The following is a 17857-nucleotide window of genomic DNA, read 5'->3' on the forward strand; positions in this document are numbered from 1 at the left end:
AATGAGATAATGTGTGTAACACACTCATCATATTGCAGGCACTTAGAGAACATGGCGTAGAGGTGAGCTGCTTTTGTTACATGGGGGCAGCAGCAACACGGTTGATGCTACAGACCAGCATCCTGCGATACTTCGCCTTTTCCAGTTTTCTTAGCTGAGATCATATTACACAACTCGAAATCACAGGGAGGTCTTTTCCTACAGGCTTACTTTTAGAAATAATGACACTAAACATTGTTTCCTTCTTTCCTAAGTTTATCCAGAATTATAGCTATGGTGTTAAGTGCCCGAAACTAAAGATTTGAACTTTTTCTTAAAAGTAGGACCTAGAACATTAATGGAGTCAGGGTTTTATCTTCTTATTTTAGTGATTTCACTGTCTACCTTAAATATTATTTTATTTTACTTTATTATTATTATTTTTTTACATCTTTATTGGAGTATAATTGCTTTACAATGGTGTGTTAGTTTCTGCTTTATAACAAAGGGAATCAGTTATACATATACATATGTTCCCATATCTGTTCCCTCTTGTGTCTCCCTCCCTCCCACCCTCCCTATCCCACCCCTCCAGGCGGTCACAAAGCACCGAGCTGATCTCCCTGTGCTATGCGGCTGCTTCCCACTAGCTATCTACCTTATGATTGGTAGTGTATACATGTCCATGCCTCTCTCTCGCTTTGTCACAGCTTACCCTTCCCCCTCCCCATATCCTCAATTCCATTCTCTAGTAGGTCTGTGTCTTTATTCCTGTCTTACCCTTAGGTTCTTCATGACATTTTTTTTCTTAAATTCCATATATATGTGTTAGCATACGGTATTTGTCTTTCTCTTTCTGACATACTTCACTCTGTATGACAGATTGTAGGTCCATCCACCTCATTACAAATAGCTCAATTTCGTTTCTTTTTATGGCTGAGTAATATTCCATTGTATATATGTGCCACATCTTCTTGATACATTCATCCGATGATGGACACTTAGGTGGTTTCCATCTCCGGGCTATTGTAAATAGAGCTGCAATGAACGTTTTGGTACATGACTCTTTTTGAATTATGGTTTTCTCAGGGTATATGCCCAGTAGTGGGATTGCTGAGTCATATGGTAGTTCTATTTGTAGTTTTTTAAGGAACCTCCATACTGTTCTCCATAGTGGCTGTATCAATTTACATTCCCACCAACAGTACAAGAGGGTTCCCTTTTCCCCACACCCTCTTCAGCATTTATTGTTTCTAGATTTTTTTGATGATGGCCATTCTGACTGGTGTGAGATGATATCTCATTGTAGTTTTGATTTGCATTTCTCTAATGATTAATGAAGTTGAGCATTCTTTCATGTGTTTGTTGGCAGTCTGTATATCTTCTTTGGAGAAATGCCTATTTAGGTCTTCTGCCCATTTTTGGATTGGGTTGTTTGTTTTTTTGTTATTGAGCTGCATGAGCTGCTTATAAGTTTTGGAGAGTAATCCTTTGTCAGTTGCTTCATTTGCAAATATTTTCTCCCATTCGGAGGGCTGTCTTTTGGTCTTGTTTATGGTTTCTGTTGCTGTGCAAAAGCTTTTAAGTTTCATTAGATCACATTTGTTTATTTTTATTTCCATTTCTTTAGGAGGTGGGTCAAAAAGGATCTTGCTGTGATTTATGTCATAGAGTGTTCTGCCTATGTTTTCCTCTAAGAGTTTGATAGTTTCTGGCCTTACATTTAGGTCTTTAATCCATTTTGAGCTTATTTTTGTGTATGGTGTTAGGGAGTGATCTAATCTCATACTTTTACAGGTACCTGTCCAGTTTTCCCAGCACCCCTTATTGAAGAGGCTGTCTTTTCTTCACTGTACATTCCTGCCTCCTTTATCAAAGATAAGGTGACCGTATGCGCATGGGTTTATCTCTGGGCTTTCTATCCTGTTCCATTGATCTATCTTTCTGTTTTTGTGCCAGTACCATACTGTCTTGATTACTGTAGTCTGAAGTCAGGGAGCCTGATTCCTCTAGCTCCGTTTTTCATTCTCAAGATTGCTTTGGCTATTCGGGGTCTTTTGTGTTTCCATACAGATTGTGAAATTTTTTGTTCTAGTTCTGTGAAAAATGCCATTGGTAGTTTGATAGGGATTGCATTGAGTCTGTAGATTGCTTTGCGTAGTAGAGTCATTTTCACAATGTTGATTCTTCCAATCCAAGAACATGGTATATCTCTCCATCTATTTGTATCATCTTTAATTTCTTTCATCAGTGTCTTATAATTTTCTGCATACAGGTCTTTTGTCTCCTTAGGTAGGTTTATTCCTAGATATTTTATTCTTTTTGTTGCAATGGTAAATGGGACTGTTTCCTTAATTTCTCTTTCAGATTTTTCATCATTAGTGTATAGGAATGCAAGAGATTTCTGTGCATTAATTTTGTATCCTGCTATTTTACCAAATTCATTGATTAGCTCTAGTAGTTTTCTGGTAGCATCATTAGGATTCTCTACGTATAGTATCATGTCTTCTGCAAACAGTGACAGCTTTACTTCTTCTTTTCCGATTTGGATTCCTTTTATTTCCTTTTCTTCTCTGATTGCTGTGGCTAAAACTTCCAAAACTATGTTGAATAAGAGTGGTGAGAGTGGGCAACCTTGTCTTGTTCCTGATCTTAGTGGAAATGCTTTCAGTTTTTCACCATTGAGGGTGATGTTGGCTGTGGGTTTGTTATATATGGCCTTTATTATGTTGAGGAAAGTTCCCTCTTTGCCTGCCTTCTGCAGGGTTTTTATCATAAATGGGTGTTGAATTTTGTCGAAAGCTTTCTCTGCATCTATTGAGATGATCTTATGGTTTTTCTCCTTCAGTTTGTTAATATGGTGTATCACATTGATTGATTTGCATTTTTGAAGAATCCTTGCATTCCTGGAATAAACCCCACTTGATCATGGTGTATGATCCATTTAATGTGCTGTTGGATTCTGTTTGCTAGTATTTTGTTGAGGATTTTTGCATCTGTGTTCACCAGTGATATTGGCCTGTAGTTTTCTTTCTTTGTGACATCCTTGTCTGGTTTTGGTATCAGGGTGATGGTGGCCTCGTAGAATGAGTTTGGGAGTGTTCCTCCTTCTGCTATATTTTGGAAGAGTTTGAGAAGGATAGGTGTTAGCTCTTCTCTAAATGTTTGATAGAATTCGCCTGTGAAGCCATCTGGTCCTGGGCTTTTGTTTGTTGGAAGATTTTTAATCACAGTTTCAATTTCAGTGCTTGTGATTGGTGTGCTCATATTTTCTATTTCTTCCTGATTCAGTCTTGGCAGGTTGTGCATTTCTAAGAATTTGTCCACTTCTTCCAGGTTGTCCATTTTATTGGCATAGAGTTGCTTGTAGTAATCTGTCATAATCTTTTGTATTTCTGCAGTGTCAGTTGTTACTTCTCCTTTTTCGTTTCTAATTGTATTGATTTGAGTCTTCTCCCTTTTTTTCTTGATGAGTCTGGCTAATGGTTTATCAATTTTATCTTCTCAAAGAACCAGCTTTTAGTTTTATTGATCTTTGTAGTCGTTTCCTTCATTTCTTTTTCATTTATTTCTGATCTGAGTTTTATGATTTCTTTCCTTCTGCTAACTTTGGGGTTTTTTTTGTTCTACTTTCTCTAATTGCTTTAGGTGCAAGGTTAGGTTGTTTATTCGAGATGTTTCCTGTTTCTTAAGGTAGGATTGTATTGCTATAAACTTCCCTCTTAGAACTGCTTTTGCTGCATCCCATAGATTTTGGGTCATCGTGTCTCCATTGTCATTTGTTTCTAGGTATTCTTTTATTTCCTCTTTGATTTCTTCAGAGGTCACTTCATTATTAAGTAGTGTATTGTTTAGCCTCCATGTGTTTGTATTTTTTACAGATCTATTCCTGTAATTGATATCTAGTCTCATAGCGTTGTGGTTGGAAAAGATACTTGATACAATTTCAATTTTCTTAAATTTACCAAGGCTTGATTTGTGACCCAAGATATGATCTATCCTGGAGAATGTTCCATGAGCACTTGAGAAAAATGTGTATTCTGTTGTTTTTGGATGGAGTGTCCTATAAATATCAATTAAGTCCATCTTGTTTAATGTATCATTTAAAGCTTGTGTTTCCTTATTTATTTTCATTTTGGATGATCTGTCCATTGGTGAAGGTGGGGTGTTAAAGTCTCCTACTATGAATGTGTTACTGTCGATTTCCTCTTTTATGGCTGTTAGTATTTGCCTTATGTATTGAGGTGCTCCTATGTTGGGTGCATAAATATTTACAATTGTTATATCTTCTTCTTGGATCGATCCCTTGATCATTATGTAGTGTCCTTCTTTGTCTCTTCGAATAGTCTTTATTTTAAAGTTTATTTTGTCTGATATGAGAATTGCTACTCCAGCTTTCTTTTGGTTTCCATTTGCATGAAATACCTTTTTCCATCCCCTTACTTTCAGTCTGTATGTGTCTCTAGGTCTGAAGTGGGTCTGTTGTAGACAGCAAATATATGGGTCTTGTTTTTGTATCCATTCAGCCAATCTGTGTCTTTTGGTGGGAGCATTTAGTCCATTTACGTTTAAGGTAATTATCAATATGTATGTTCCTATTCCCATTTTCTTAATTGTTTTGGGTTCATTATTGTAGGTCTTTTCCTTCTCTTGTGTTTCTTGCCTAGAGAAAGTTGTTGTAAAGCTGGTTTGGTAGTGTTGAACTCTCTCAGCTTTTGCTTGTCTGTAAAGGTTTTAATTTCTCCATCAAATCTGAATGAGATCCTTGCTGGGTAGAGTAATCTTGGTTGCAGGTTTTTCTCCTTCATCACTTTAAATATGTCCTGCCAGTCCCTTCTGGCTTGCAGAGTTTCTGCTGAAAGATTAGCTGTTAACCTTATGGGGATTCCCTTGTGTGTTATTTGTTGTTTTTCCCTTGCTGCTTTTAATATGTTTTCTTTGTATTTAATTTTTGATAGTTTGATCAATATGTGTCTTGGCGTGTTTCTCCTTGGATTTATCCTGTATGGGGCTCTCTGTGCTTCCTGGACTTGATTAACTATTTCCTTTCCCATATTAGGTGAGTTTTCAACTATAATCTCTTCAGATATTTTCTCAGTTCCTTTCTTTTTCTCTTCTTCTTCTGGAACCCCTATAATTCGAACGTTGGTGCGTTTAATGTTGTCCCAGAGGTCTCTGAGACTGTCCTCAGTTCTTTTCATTCTTTTTTCTTTATTCTGCTCTGCAGTAGTTATTTCCACTATTTTATCTTCCAGGCCACTTATCCATTCTTCTGCCTCAGTTATTCTGCTATTGATCCCATCTAAAGTATTTTTCATTTCATTTATTGTGTTGTTCATCATTGTTTGTTTCATCTTTAGTTCTTCTAGGTCCTTGTTAAATGTTTCTTGCATTTTGTCTATTCTGTTTCCAAGATTTTGGATCATCATTACTCTCATTATTCTGAATTCTTTTTCAGGTAGACTGCCTATTTCCTCTTCATTTGTTAGGTCTGGTGGGTGGGTTTTGCTCCTTCATCTGCTTTGTGTTTTTCTGTCTTCTTATTTTGCTTATCTTACTGTGTTTGGGGTCTCCTTTTTGCAGGCTGAAGGTTCGTAGTTCCCGTTGTTTTTGGTATCTGTCCCCAGTGGCTAAGGTTGGTTCAGTGGGTTCTGTAGGCTTCCTGGTGGAGGGGACTGTTGTCTGTGTTCTGGTGGATGAGCCTGGATCTTGTCTTTCTGGTGGGCAGGTCCATGTCTGGTGGTGTGTTTTGGGGTGTCTATGGACTTGTTATGATTTTAGGCAGCCTCTCTGCTAATGGGTGGTGTTGTGTTCCTGTCTTGCTAGTTTTTTGGCATAGGATGTCCAGCACTGTAGCTTGCTGGTCGTTGAGTGAAGCTGGGTGCTGGTGTTGAGATGGAGATCTCTTGGAGATTTTCGCCATTTGATATTATGTGGAGCTGGGAGGTCTCTTGTGGACCAGTGTCCTGAAGTTCACTCTCCCACCTCAGAGGCACAGCACTGACTCCTGGCTGCAGCACCAAGAGCCTTTCATCCACACGGCTCAGAATAAAAGGGAGAAAAAGTAGAAAGAAAGCATTAGTAGAAGTAGAAAGAAAGAAAGGAGAGAGGGAGTAAGGAAGGAAGGAAGGAGGGAAGGAAGGAAAAAAAGAAAGAAGATAAAGTAAAATAAAATAATTAAAATAAAAAATAATTAAGAAAAAAATTAAAACTAAACAAAACGGGCATATAGAACCCTAGGACAAATTGTGGAAACAAAGCTATACAGACAAAATCTCACACAGAAGCATACACATACACACACAAAAAGAGGAAAAAGGAAAACATAATATATCTTGCTCGCAAAGTCCACCTCCTTAATTTGGGACGATTCGTTGTCTGTTCATGTATTCCACAGATGCAGGTACATCAAGTTGATTATGGAGCTTTAATCCGCTGCTTCTGAGGCTGCTGGGGGAGATTTCCCTTTCTCTTCTTTGTTCTCACAGCTTCCAGGGGCTCAGCTTTGGATTGGGCCCCGCCTTTGCATGTAGGTCGCTGGAGGGCGTCTGTTCTTGGCTCAAACAGCACGGGGTTAAAGGAGCCGCTGATTCGAGGGCTCTGGCTCACTCAGGCCGGGGTGGGGGTGGGGGAGGGAGGGGCACGGCGTGAGGGGCGGGCCTGCGGCGGCAGAGGCCGGCGTGACGTTACATCAGCCTGAGGCGTGCCGTGCGTTTTCCTGGAGGAGTTGACCCTGCGTCCCGGGACCCTGGCAGTGGCGGGCTGCACAGGCTCCCCGGAAGGGGGGGTGCTCGCTCACAGGCTTCGTGGTGGCGGCAGAAGCAGCCTTAGCGTCTCATGCCCCTTTCTGGGGTCCGCGCTTTTAGCCGCGGCTCGCGGCCGTCTCTGGGGCTCCTTTAAGAGGCGGTCTTAATCCCCTCTCCTCGCGCGCCAGGAAACAAAGGGGCAAGGAAAAGTCTCGTCTCTTCGGCAGCTGCAGACCATTTTCCGGACTCCCTGCCGGCCAGCAGGGAGTGCGCCAGCCCCCTGCAGGCTGTGTTCACGCCGCCAACCCCAGTCCTCTCCCTGCGCTCCGACCTAAGCCCGAGCCTCAGCTCCCAGCCCCGCCCGCGCCGGCGGGTGAGCAGACAAGCCTCTCGGGCTGGTGAGTGCCGGTCGGCACCGATCCTCGGTGCAGGAATCTCTCCGCTTTGCCTTCCGCACCCCTGTTGCTGTGCTCTCCTCCGCGGCTCCGAAGCTTCTCGCCTCCGCCAGCCGCAGTCTCCGCCCGCGAAGGGGCTCCTAGTGTGTGGAAACGTTTCTTCCTTCACGGCTCTCTCCCACTGGTGCAGGTACCGTCCCTATCCTTTTGTCTCTGTTTATTCTTTTTTTTCTTTTGCCCTACCCAGGTACGTGGGGGGTTTCTTGCCTTTTGTGAGGTCTGAGGTCTCCTGCCAGCGTTCAGTAGGTGTTCTGTAGGAGTTGTTCCACGTGTAGATGTATTTCTGGTGCATCTGTGGGGAGGAAGGTGATCTCCGCGTCTTACTCTTCCGCCATCTTAAATATTATTTTAAATTGGTAATTTCAGTATTTATTTTAAAAAGCACTAAGAGTGTGGCATCACCATGACCTGACTCCTGACGACCACAGGCCAGTTTTCTGCTTTGTTCAGTGTGACCAAAGATGACTTTTGTAACTCTCTTGTGAAGCTAAAAGTAAAAAAAAGAAAGGCAAATTTTGCTGCCTCTTTCTTGCTTCCAGTGCCGGAAGCTTGAGGCATGAATGGGGCTGGTCTGGGAGTCTTTTATGAAGGACATGGATGGTGCACAAGGACAGGAAAGCCACGTGGGGTCCTGAGAGTCAGGCTTGGAAAAGAAGTGTTGTCTTAGCCCCACTAGGAGGAACAGGTTTGGTACTAAGGGAAGGACAACTTTCCAGGCCCCAGAAGGGGTCAAACAGATTATACGCAGGCTTAGCGAAAACCTAATGAGGCAGACACCCATAGGCTTAGGGAGAGTCCTAAGGGCGCAGGAGAGGATATGAGCCCATCTCTCTGCAAGTATTTACTAAACACCCAGTGGCACCATCAAAACTGCAGGTGACACAGACGCAACGTAGAGCCCCTGACCCTAAGGGAGCTTCTAGCTGGTGTAAAAGACAGTATTGCGTACAGGAGAGCGGAACTCCCTTCTATAACGCAGGATTGCTGCTAGGCATATGGAGATTCACAGGTGAAAATGATTACATCTCATTAAATTGCCTCTTTCTGGCCATAGCTCATTCTCTCATCTGTTATCTATTAGTTCCTGTTGGCCAGTGCCTAATCCAACTTCGGGCATAAAACAGGCCCTTAGAAAAAATGTCTGTGAATGAATGAATGGGCCTTCATTGAAGTATACTGGGCCTTGAGGCATGTCGTAGCCGTGGTGTCCTAGGAAAGGGATTCTTAATGATGACAAGCCACAGGGTCCTTGTTACCCCGGGAGAAGGGGTTGTGGGCACCATGGGTCCTTACTTACCCTTGAAAGGTAGTTAATTAGATTATTGGAAGGATGATCTCAGTTTCCTAGATCCTTGAAGGGGATCAAAGTTAAAGACTTTGGGTTGTGTGCTATCGAGATCCATGTGGTAATTTTTCCCTTGAATTTAAGTTTAGAAATAAATGTGTCTCTAAAGATGGATTTAAATGCTTTGGCTTTGTAACTAATAACCATTATTAAATCAACGTACTTCCCCTTTACTCTTGGCAATCAGAGTGCTTAAAAGTTAAATAGAGTCCAACCTTTTTGCTACACCCACCTCAGTGCCTCGTAATTCCATCCTTGTTCTAACTTTCTCTGTCTTGGGATCATAGGACAGTTTTTCATGAAACTTCTATATATTGTCAACAATTTCTTTGTATTTCGATTTCTGAGGAGAGAGGGCATAGATTTTTCCTCCAAGGGAAATATGATTGTTCACAAATTTCACAGTGTTAAACCAGATTTAACTAGTTTTAATTTATTTGCCAATTCCCAGGACGCACAAGCCTGTAGTGACCAGTAAAGTTGAAGCAAGAGATACCAAAGAGTCGCTCACCAAAGAGTCACTCTAGCTCATGCTCACCATTTATTACTGGAACCCCGTCTCTGCCTTTGTTTGAAGGTAGGGTTCACAGAATGCCAGTTCCAGCCAGTGGCAGGACTTGGACTGCATCCCTCTTGTCCCGGGGGAGAGTTCACATTCTCCCACCATTTCTATAAGACCTTTGGCAGGTCAAATACCTCCAATTCTTCCATGCCAAAAGTTCTGCAGGAAATGCGATTTACCTTCTCTGTTCCCCTCTGTTGCTTCAGAGACTTATGTGACAGTGGAGAGGGAGGCAGTGAGAAAAAAGCTGGAGTACAAAGACTATACTGGAAACTCGCAAGCAGGGCTGATCCTCGCGTTTCCTCCCTTGCCTTTTCTCATTGAAAAGCGGCATGGGAGAGTGGGGTTAATTGATTCCTAAGATGCTTTCTATAACTCCTCATGACTTTTAATTGCTTTCTGCTTTATTGACACCCAGAAAATTCTGATATAGTAAAATTTTCTCACATCTTTTAACTCAGTCAGAAAATAAGACCATCATCATAAGCTAAATCCGGGGCAGGGTTTGGAATGGTTGTAGGGGGTAGGTGGCCATAGCAATAGCAGCAAGTTTAAGAGGAAACTGAAAGCGATTAAGTTAACTTGGCCAAGGTCACAAAATAATAAGAAGAGAAGCAGAGATCCAAACCCAGGCTTACCTGACCCCCAAATCCAATCTTGGAAACACTTTGCAATACTATTAAGTGGAGAAGAGCATTGGTGAAGGTCAATTATGTGATAAGGGGCTACTCCCAGTGATGGCATCATCCATCATTTACTTCATGACAGCGACTGAAGAACAACCTGAAGTGCTGCCATCAGAACACAGGGGACAGAGCCACCTCCAGTAAGCACGAAGCCAAGGGCATCCACTGATCAATCCTGAATGGATTTTGCAGTCCCTTAGCATACAAGATTAGAATACATAACAAAAATCTTAATAATAGGAAATACAAACCTTTCATTTCCATGGTCATATTTTTAAAAATGTATCCTAGGGATACAGTCAGAGATGTACACAAAGTTGTACCTGCAAGATTTCACTTTAGTGTTATATATTATATAAAAATGATGGAATTAAACTAATGGTCCACAAGAAGTTTGAGTAGATTACAGGACCTTAGCCACTAAATCTGTGTGGTGGAAGAATATATACTGATGGGGGAAAGGTTTCTTGCAGTATTACTAAGAGAAAAGGCAGCTTACAAAGCAGTATTTATTTTTAAAAAGTATATTCACAGTATGAAAAAGACTTGAGTAAAGAAAATGTTCACAGTGACCAGAATGGTGGGATTACAGGTAATGTTTGTTTTCCTCTTTGTGCTTCCCCAGTTTTTCTAGTCATTCTATAATGAGCCTGTATTACTTTTATAATCAGAAAAAAAAGTCTAATAAATGTTATTTATTAAAAATAAAAAGACAAATCCTGCCGTCCAGTACTCAGCCCAGGATGCCCATGAGTTATGCTGCTTTTGTGCCCTCAGTCTCATCCAGGAGCTCTGGCCATACACCTGTTTAAGGGACTAACTCTTGGCCCCTCTCCCGAGGACACTCGTACTGGCCCAGAAGAAGCTGGGCTGGAAAACAATGAGTGTCACCTCGCCAGGATACGTGTAGTTACTCTTCCTTACGAGGCCAAGCGCCTGACCTGATCTCTCACACCAGCCCCCTTCCTTCCTCCTGAAGAAAGTTCTTACCCCGCCCAGCATACTGCCTTCTGGAGGGGTGTCCAGGCCGAGTGGCTCTCATGCAGTGGGGTGTGGTGAATGTCAGCACTGGCCTTTCCAGGGGCTTCTTCCTTGGGACCTCATGCAGGAGGCTCCCAGCAGGCTGTGACATGCTTGCACTTGTCTGAGTTTGAGCTGGGTAACACCAGGCACAAACTGCACCATTTTCATGAATAAGTAGCAGGTGATGCTTTTGGATTCAAATCACACGTTAATGACCTCATACCTTGCGTGAGCTGTCGGCCACCTCACGGCTCTCTGCCCTGCTTTGCTCAGGATGTTAAAGGTATCCGTTAGACGGGTTCAGCATTGCCAAGCAGGCTAGGGGCTGAATAATTCTGAAGGGCAGCTGGGTTTCAGCATTTAGAAGTGCTGTCATTCCACTATGACATGGCAACTGCTGCTCCCCTAGTTGAGCCCTTTCTTGCCTGGAGTCATCACCCGACCTCAGCAGCACTGGTTGAAGCTCAGGCCCAGTTTGCAGCTAGTGTGGGGGCTGAGAAGACGGTGGACACCGAAGCTGGAGAAAGGCAGCTTTCACAGAGCTGTGACTGGAAGGACGGAGTCCAGGGCGGACCAGAGCCCAGCTGCTTTCACTCCTCTGAACGTGTGACCCCGAACTTAGAAAAGCGCCTCTGTGAATGCTCGGGGGGCAGCGTTCAAAGCTCCGCTGTGCACGTGTTCGCTTGGTTTCCCGGCTTGCTTTCTCCCCTTTGAAATGAAAAATAAAGCCACCTGTCAAAGCTGGTGATGTGTTCAGACCTGTAACCCACACAGATTCAGGAAGACTTCAAAGTGGAAACTCTTCGGATCTGATTACGTTTCGTCGCAGATGGTAAATTTATGCCCTGAGCTCCCACCTTTGGTTTGACTTCTGTTCTCTAAACCGGTGAAGAGAACATACAGTGGTGTTATTTGCAGACTAATGAGTTAAATGCCACTTATTCTCTCAGACTTTACCGACTTCTGGATTTCAACAGAGAGGAGAGGAGACTTTACTTTTTTATAGACTCTGGGCCCTGAAAAACATTTGCCCATTAGAAGATTAAACACCATTTGAGATTCCATCTTCCCTACCAGGGTGTCTGTCAACCTTCCACTTGTGCTTCCACTTGTAACAGTGGGGATAAAGACAGTATGTAACTCATAGGGTGGTTGTGAGCAATAATTGAGTTACTAAGAGCAAAGCACTAAGAATATTGCCTGAGACAAATTGTTATAGATGTGTGAGCTCTTGTTTCCCTGAAGAAACAGATATGGAGGAGGCTGGAAAAGGGAAAGTGAGTCTACATGCTGACTTTTCAGTCAATAACCACCTACCGTCTAGTATAAACTCCTCTGGCAGCCCTTCAAGGCCCACCCTGATCCGGCCCCAACTTAGCAAAAGGAGATATATCCAGTGGTTCTCATTCTTGGCTACTTTACTCTGGAAAAGCCACTTCCAAGAGAAGATCTACCTAATCATTGCTCGCTCTGCTCTCTCTGAAATGCTCCAATGCATGTATTCTGGGCTATGGAACTTGGTCCTGACTGATGACAAAGGTGGTGTGTTTTGGACTTATTCTGTGAGGCTCTCTTTACTGCTACCCACATGGCTTCTCTGTTATTGTGCACATCTGTCAACCTCTGGTTTGTATTCACGGTCCCAGCCAAGAAGCATTAGTAAAGGTTAAGAGTCACCATGGCTTGGAAGAGATGTGGAGTTCATTCCAGGGCATCTCCCCCAGACTTTAGACAGTGCCTTCCAGGTGAGCAGAACACCGGCTAGGTGAGTAGAACAGTAGACCTGGGGAGAGCTTCCCCATTCAGGCAAGGCAAGGTGTGTTATCTCATGTGGACAGAACACCCCTTTGCTTTCCAGATTGGTGACAGCTGAGCTAGTAGGTAAGCATATTTCCCCATGGTCCAAGGATGCTGCTTTGTTTCCTGCTGTGGGGCTTTGAGGTTCAGGCAGAGATCAGGCCTCCACTCACTGTCAGGGCACGGGGCTCCTGGGTGGGGTGCTCAAGACCCTTTGCCTCTTCCTCATGACCTGGTCCTGTCCGGTCCCTCCTTTAGAGGAGAAAGGATCCAGATGGAGTCTGGTTTGATATTAAGTAGATCGCTAGTTGGCTACTGGTTAAAAGTATCCCTAGAGAAAACAAAACCCCACATATTTTCTTATATAAAAAGTATTTTTTTCTCCACCAGACTTAAATGGAAAAGAGGAAACATCAACTATTTGCACCAAAATGTTTTGTTCGGTTGTGACATAGGAAAATAACCAAGCACAATATTATATTCCATCCTTTTAATCATTTTTTTTCTATTTGTTCCATCTTCTGTATTCATTTCTCCAGTCTTATGTCCACCTTGCTGTGGGAGTAGGGGGGTAGGGACAGGGGATAATCTTGTCAAAATACACACAGATGCATGTGTATTTGCTAGCTCATGTGTCCATGAAAATATTTTATGAAATTAAAGAAAATCTTTTGGGGAAAAAAAAAACAGGCTGCGCTCTTAGACTATTGAAGGAAGTGTGGGAGACTTCATCATCCCACGTGGACTTTAGGACTCCCTTTCTGTCCTCTTTCTTTCCCTCTTTTCTTATGGCAGTTTCAACACAGATGAGAATCTTGTAAACACTTCATTTTGACAATTGTCATTACCACCGGCCTCGCAGCCAAGAACAGACCATTCAACAGACATCCCTGGACTGCTGACTCTGTCCATGACCTTAGGGAAACAGAGAGAAAATAATTCCTGTGCTCAAGGAGCTCATAGCCTTGGGGCAGCGGGTCTGTAGATCGAGAGAGAATTGCCAGGAGTGCAGAGACTGTGGCCGTGAAGGGATCTGTGAGGTGTGCGGCTGGAGGGCTGTGTCCTTGATAGCTACTTCGTGCATTCTTCCTTTCTCATGGAAAACAGCCATGGTCAGGGCCACGTTGAGCACAGATCTTCATCACAGGTAGAACATTTTCTCCTTCGGGGACTAATACTGGTATTAATCACAGCATTCTCTCAGACGTCCAGAGAGCTTTGGAGAGGCCTTGTGTCTCTATACAGAAACTGAACCTGGTTCTCAGTTTCTCAGGTCCTTTCTTCTGGCATCATGGCCTCATTGTTCAAGCTGTTCAGTCGCGTCAACTACCTGGTTGACTTAAATATCAGATGCTCCTGAGTTTCCTTCTCCCGACCCTCCCACCCCACTTTCTTATAGTCACTCAAGCCCAACTTGCATGAAGTCTTCATAACCTACGCAACCATTCTCAACCTTTTCTTGACTTTCAGGAATCACTGCCAACACCCTTCACGTGGAAACTGCCACTTGTACTCCAGGTGTAGCTCCGGTGTTGTGCTTTCACATGGCCATTGATTTAAAATGATGCTGGGATTGTTAACACATGCTTTGGAGCTCCCTCATTGATTATAAATGCTTTGGATCCTAGATTCCCTCAATTGTCCCTTACAAAACCTAGAATAGTGGATTATACATGGTAGTTACTCAGTATGTTTCTGTCTTTCATACTTTCATTTTCAAATCTGTCAGTAAATACTACTTGACTGTATTGCTCTTTCAAAAGTAAAAAAAAACTTTCTCACGCGCTTGTGCACATGGTAACTCTAATGCTTCTATTTACTGAGTACGGGCTGTGCACCAGGCTGTAGATGATTTGTATGCACCACTTTATTTTAATCCTCGTGATAACTTTGCAAAGTAAATGTTGTTATGCTTGTGTTAGAGATGAGGGAACTCTGATGACTGTTGTAAGAGTCTGGAGGGAAGACGGATGGTGAGTCTCTGTGCTGACCTTTAATTCAGTAACGATCTCTACCCATAGTACAGTGTTAACTCCTCTGCCCGTGAAGCCATGGATTGGAGAAGAGGGGATGGTGTGTGAGTGTGAGAAGACAGTAATCTTAGGACTGATGAGTCCCCCTGAATTGCAAAGTTATCTTTTTTTTACTTTGTCAGTGTTACGCTTTAGACAAAACTTACTTCAAATCAAGTGACTGACAAAAAGAGGGTCATTTGGGCTTTTTTACTCATCATGTGACTTGGGTCCACAATATGGATTTGACACAGCTGTGTTTTTAATGATCTAAGGCAGATTAAAGTGATCCATGTTCAAAATGTGTGTTATTTAACAGTGTGTTACTTGTAGCACTTCAGACACACGTGGGCTTCTAAGTTTCTGTTGAAGAAGCCACACGAATGTTCAGGGAGCAACAGTTTTCACAAGATTTGTCTCCTCCAAATCTTATCAAAAATAAGCTTTAGTAGCTCCTGTGTCTCTCAAATGAGCACTAATCAACTCACATAGTTCAGTTCATTTAGTTTTTAAAAGAGCTCCACTCTGTTTTACTTTAAAAATCTTAAGAGATTTCCTAAATAGATCATTACCACCAAGTTGGCACTGACTTGTGGAGGCAATAAAACAAATAAAGTCATTAAAAATAATGTGAACAAAAGGAGTAACTTGATATTAGGCCATCTACATTTGGTTAAAATGACATTTTAAAGTTCTCTTTCATCTTACTAAACAGATCTCTAAAAGAAAAAAAATGTGATTAATAAGTTATCCTCCATAAATCTTATGATAACTATTATAGCCTTTTGAGAATTATGAATCCACATCTGGAAAAAGTATTTTATATGCTACTGCCTATAAAACAGCACGCCATGCATTTTACAAGTGCACGTTAGTAAGTAAAAATACGGTATTTTTTTGTATTCATCCTTTTCCCCTCCAAAAGAAGTGTAAGCCTAGTTTATTTCATAATAAAGTCCTAATAAAGTTTATATGATGCTTGTTTTCCCCCCTTACTTTGGTGCTGATGCAGTTTCACTGGGTTATTGGGAATGAGCTTTCTATCAGAACTCAAGGAAGCCTTCATTATAAGCTGAGATGGTCGGTCCCGTTAGAATCATGGCATGGGCAGAAGCCAGCTGGTCAGGGGGTGGCAGAACATCATAGGAGTAAGCTGAAGCCATGGGAGCCACATACTTCACTCTTTTTCTGGCTCTTGAATTTGATTCCTTCTACATTCTTTTAAATGTAGAAGTCTCACAAGCTAGTGATTCAAAATGCAAGGTTGGCTCTTTTTTGGAATTAGAAATTTGATTAAACTTAAACATTTGTTAAATAAAATGGGCAAAGTACTTTGAGAGCCAGCAATGTCCCTTGGAAATAGAAAATGTTTTCTCGTTTCCAAGCAGCTGTTTGCAATAAGAAGTGGCTGGTGAGTGAAAGGGAAGGACGCCATTAAGGGAAGGTAACCCCTCCAGAGTTTTATGGAGCTGTGCAGTCACATGAGCGCCATCAGTGATAAATATCACAAGAGAAGCTGCAATGTGCCTGGTTTTATTTTCACGTGGATCCTTGCATATACTTTAACTGAAGTCACAGAGTACGGTTAATGACAATGGAAAAGCACAATCTTAATGTGCACAAAAGCAACCTTTGGGAAAAAACCCTACAATCACCCATAACGATAACACCTGTAAACCAAATTTTCTTTTGTTTGGATTTTGGAAAATCAGCAGGGTCGACTCTACTAAAGTAGATGCCAGGTTTTCAGTCTCCAGAGAGTTTTCATGCATTTGTCTTTGGGACCTTGTTTCCAAGAATATGAGTGACCAGATTAAGGCCTTGAGATGCTGTGGGAATGGTGAGGACCATAAAGTTCACTGAGGCCAGCCCCCTTACCTCACAGAAGAAGAATCTGCAGAGAAGAATGGGATGGGGACTTGTCCAAGGGCCAGTAACCAGCACAGACAGCACTGGGACCCACGTCTGCTAGACTTAGGTCTCCGGACTCCTACCTACTCCAGTAGATTGACAAGCATTGAATATATTTCTAACTTAAAATAGGGGCAGCTTGGTATGTGAGGAGTGGGGTTTCTGTTCCTTTAATCAGTTCATCAAAAAACATCTCCTAGAGTCTCATTTATTCCACAGAGGTAATTGATAGCGCCACACACGGTGTCATAAAAACACCACTTAATCTCTATGAAATAGTAAACAAAGGTAATTTTGGTGCACTCAGGGCACATAGAGAAATAGTTCTACCATTCTAGGTTTCTAGATTTATTTCTTCTAGTAATTAGATATATGAGCTTGCGTATTCTCACAACAGCTATGTCTTTGTAACCTCTTCAACTTTAAAATAAAATCAGAAACTGTGATATCGAAGCTTCCTTTTAGATAAAAGATTATGTTAAGGAATTATTCCGAGGTTGGTTTCAGAGCTTTAAGTGACAAGATTTGCCAATATCTGTTCCAAATTCTATCCAATGCCTATAGATGTGACTGTATTAGTTAGGTCTTCCTGTGTAACAAACCTCCCCGAAACGTAGAGGCTTAAAGCAATAGGCATCTATCTAGCCAGAGACTCTTTGGGTTGGTGATTTGGGCTGGGCCCCCTTACATGTGTGCTGGATGACTGCTTTCGGGGATTAACTGGCTGCTGGTTGCTGGGGTGCTAGGAACATCGGGGTACATCGTTCCTCTTTCCCTACAGGCTAGCCTGGGATTGTTCGTATGGTGGTTGCAGGTTCCAGGAGACTGAGTAGAAGTGATCAAATCCCTTGAGGCTTAGACTTGGAACTGGCACACCATCATTTCCATGGCATTGTGTTGCCAAGTCATAAGGCCAAGCAGATTCATGGGGGAGGGGCAATAGCCTCTGTCCCTCTGTGGGAGGAGTTGCAAAATCACAGTGCAAAGTCAAAGTGACATGGATGCAGAGATGAATGGAGAATTTTAGCCATTTTTGCAATCTGCTATAGTGCTTAACTCTTGTTAGTTAGAACACTATGTGCTCCATGAATCAGTGATGCTAAGACTTTTGGATTTCATGAACCAGTTAAGTAATATTAAATAGTTTGGAAAGTACGCATAAGTATCCAAAAATTGGCAATTTTTGCTTGTAATAAGTAAGAACGTTTAAAACCAAATGCTATCCTCATTATTCTGTATATATAAATAGCATGGTTTACCACCAAAAAGTATAGGAAGAATAAAAATCTCAGACTAAAGGAATGGCCATCTTATGCTGCTATTCTACGTGCCTGATTTTTT

General features: G+C 42.2%; 2 long non-coding RNA genes across 8 annotated transcripts in view; both read left to right on the plus strand.

Annotated features, from left to right (window-relative positions):
* Positions 1-17857, plus strand: part of LOC137205439 (uncharacterized) — a 393223-nt gene that overhangs the window by 98615 nt on the left and 276751 nt on the right. The gene's annotated exons all lie outside the window — the stretch shown is intronic.
* The window catches only part of LOC137205441 (uncharacterized), a 59861-nt gene continuing 48673 nt past the window's right edge, over positions 6670-17857 (plus strand). Inside the window, exon 1 of the long non-coding RNA XR_010934146.1 lies at positions 6670-7310. This is a non-coding gene — a long non-coding RNA (uncharacterized lncRNA). The remainder of the gene's footprint in view (positions 7311-17857) is intronic.

Source organism: Pseudorca crassidens, chromosome 14, assembly GCF_039906515.1.
Source record: "Pseudorca crassidens isolate mPseCra1 chromosome 14, mPseCra1.hap1, whole genome shotgun sequence".
NCBI lineage: Eukaryota > Metazoa > Chordata > Mammalia > Artiodactyla > Delphinidae > Pseudorca > Pseudorca crassidens.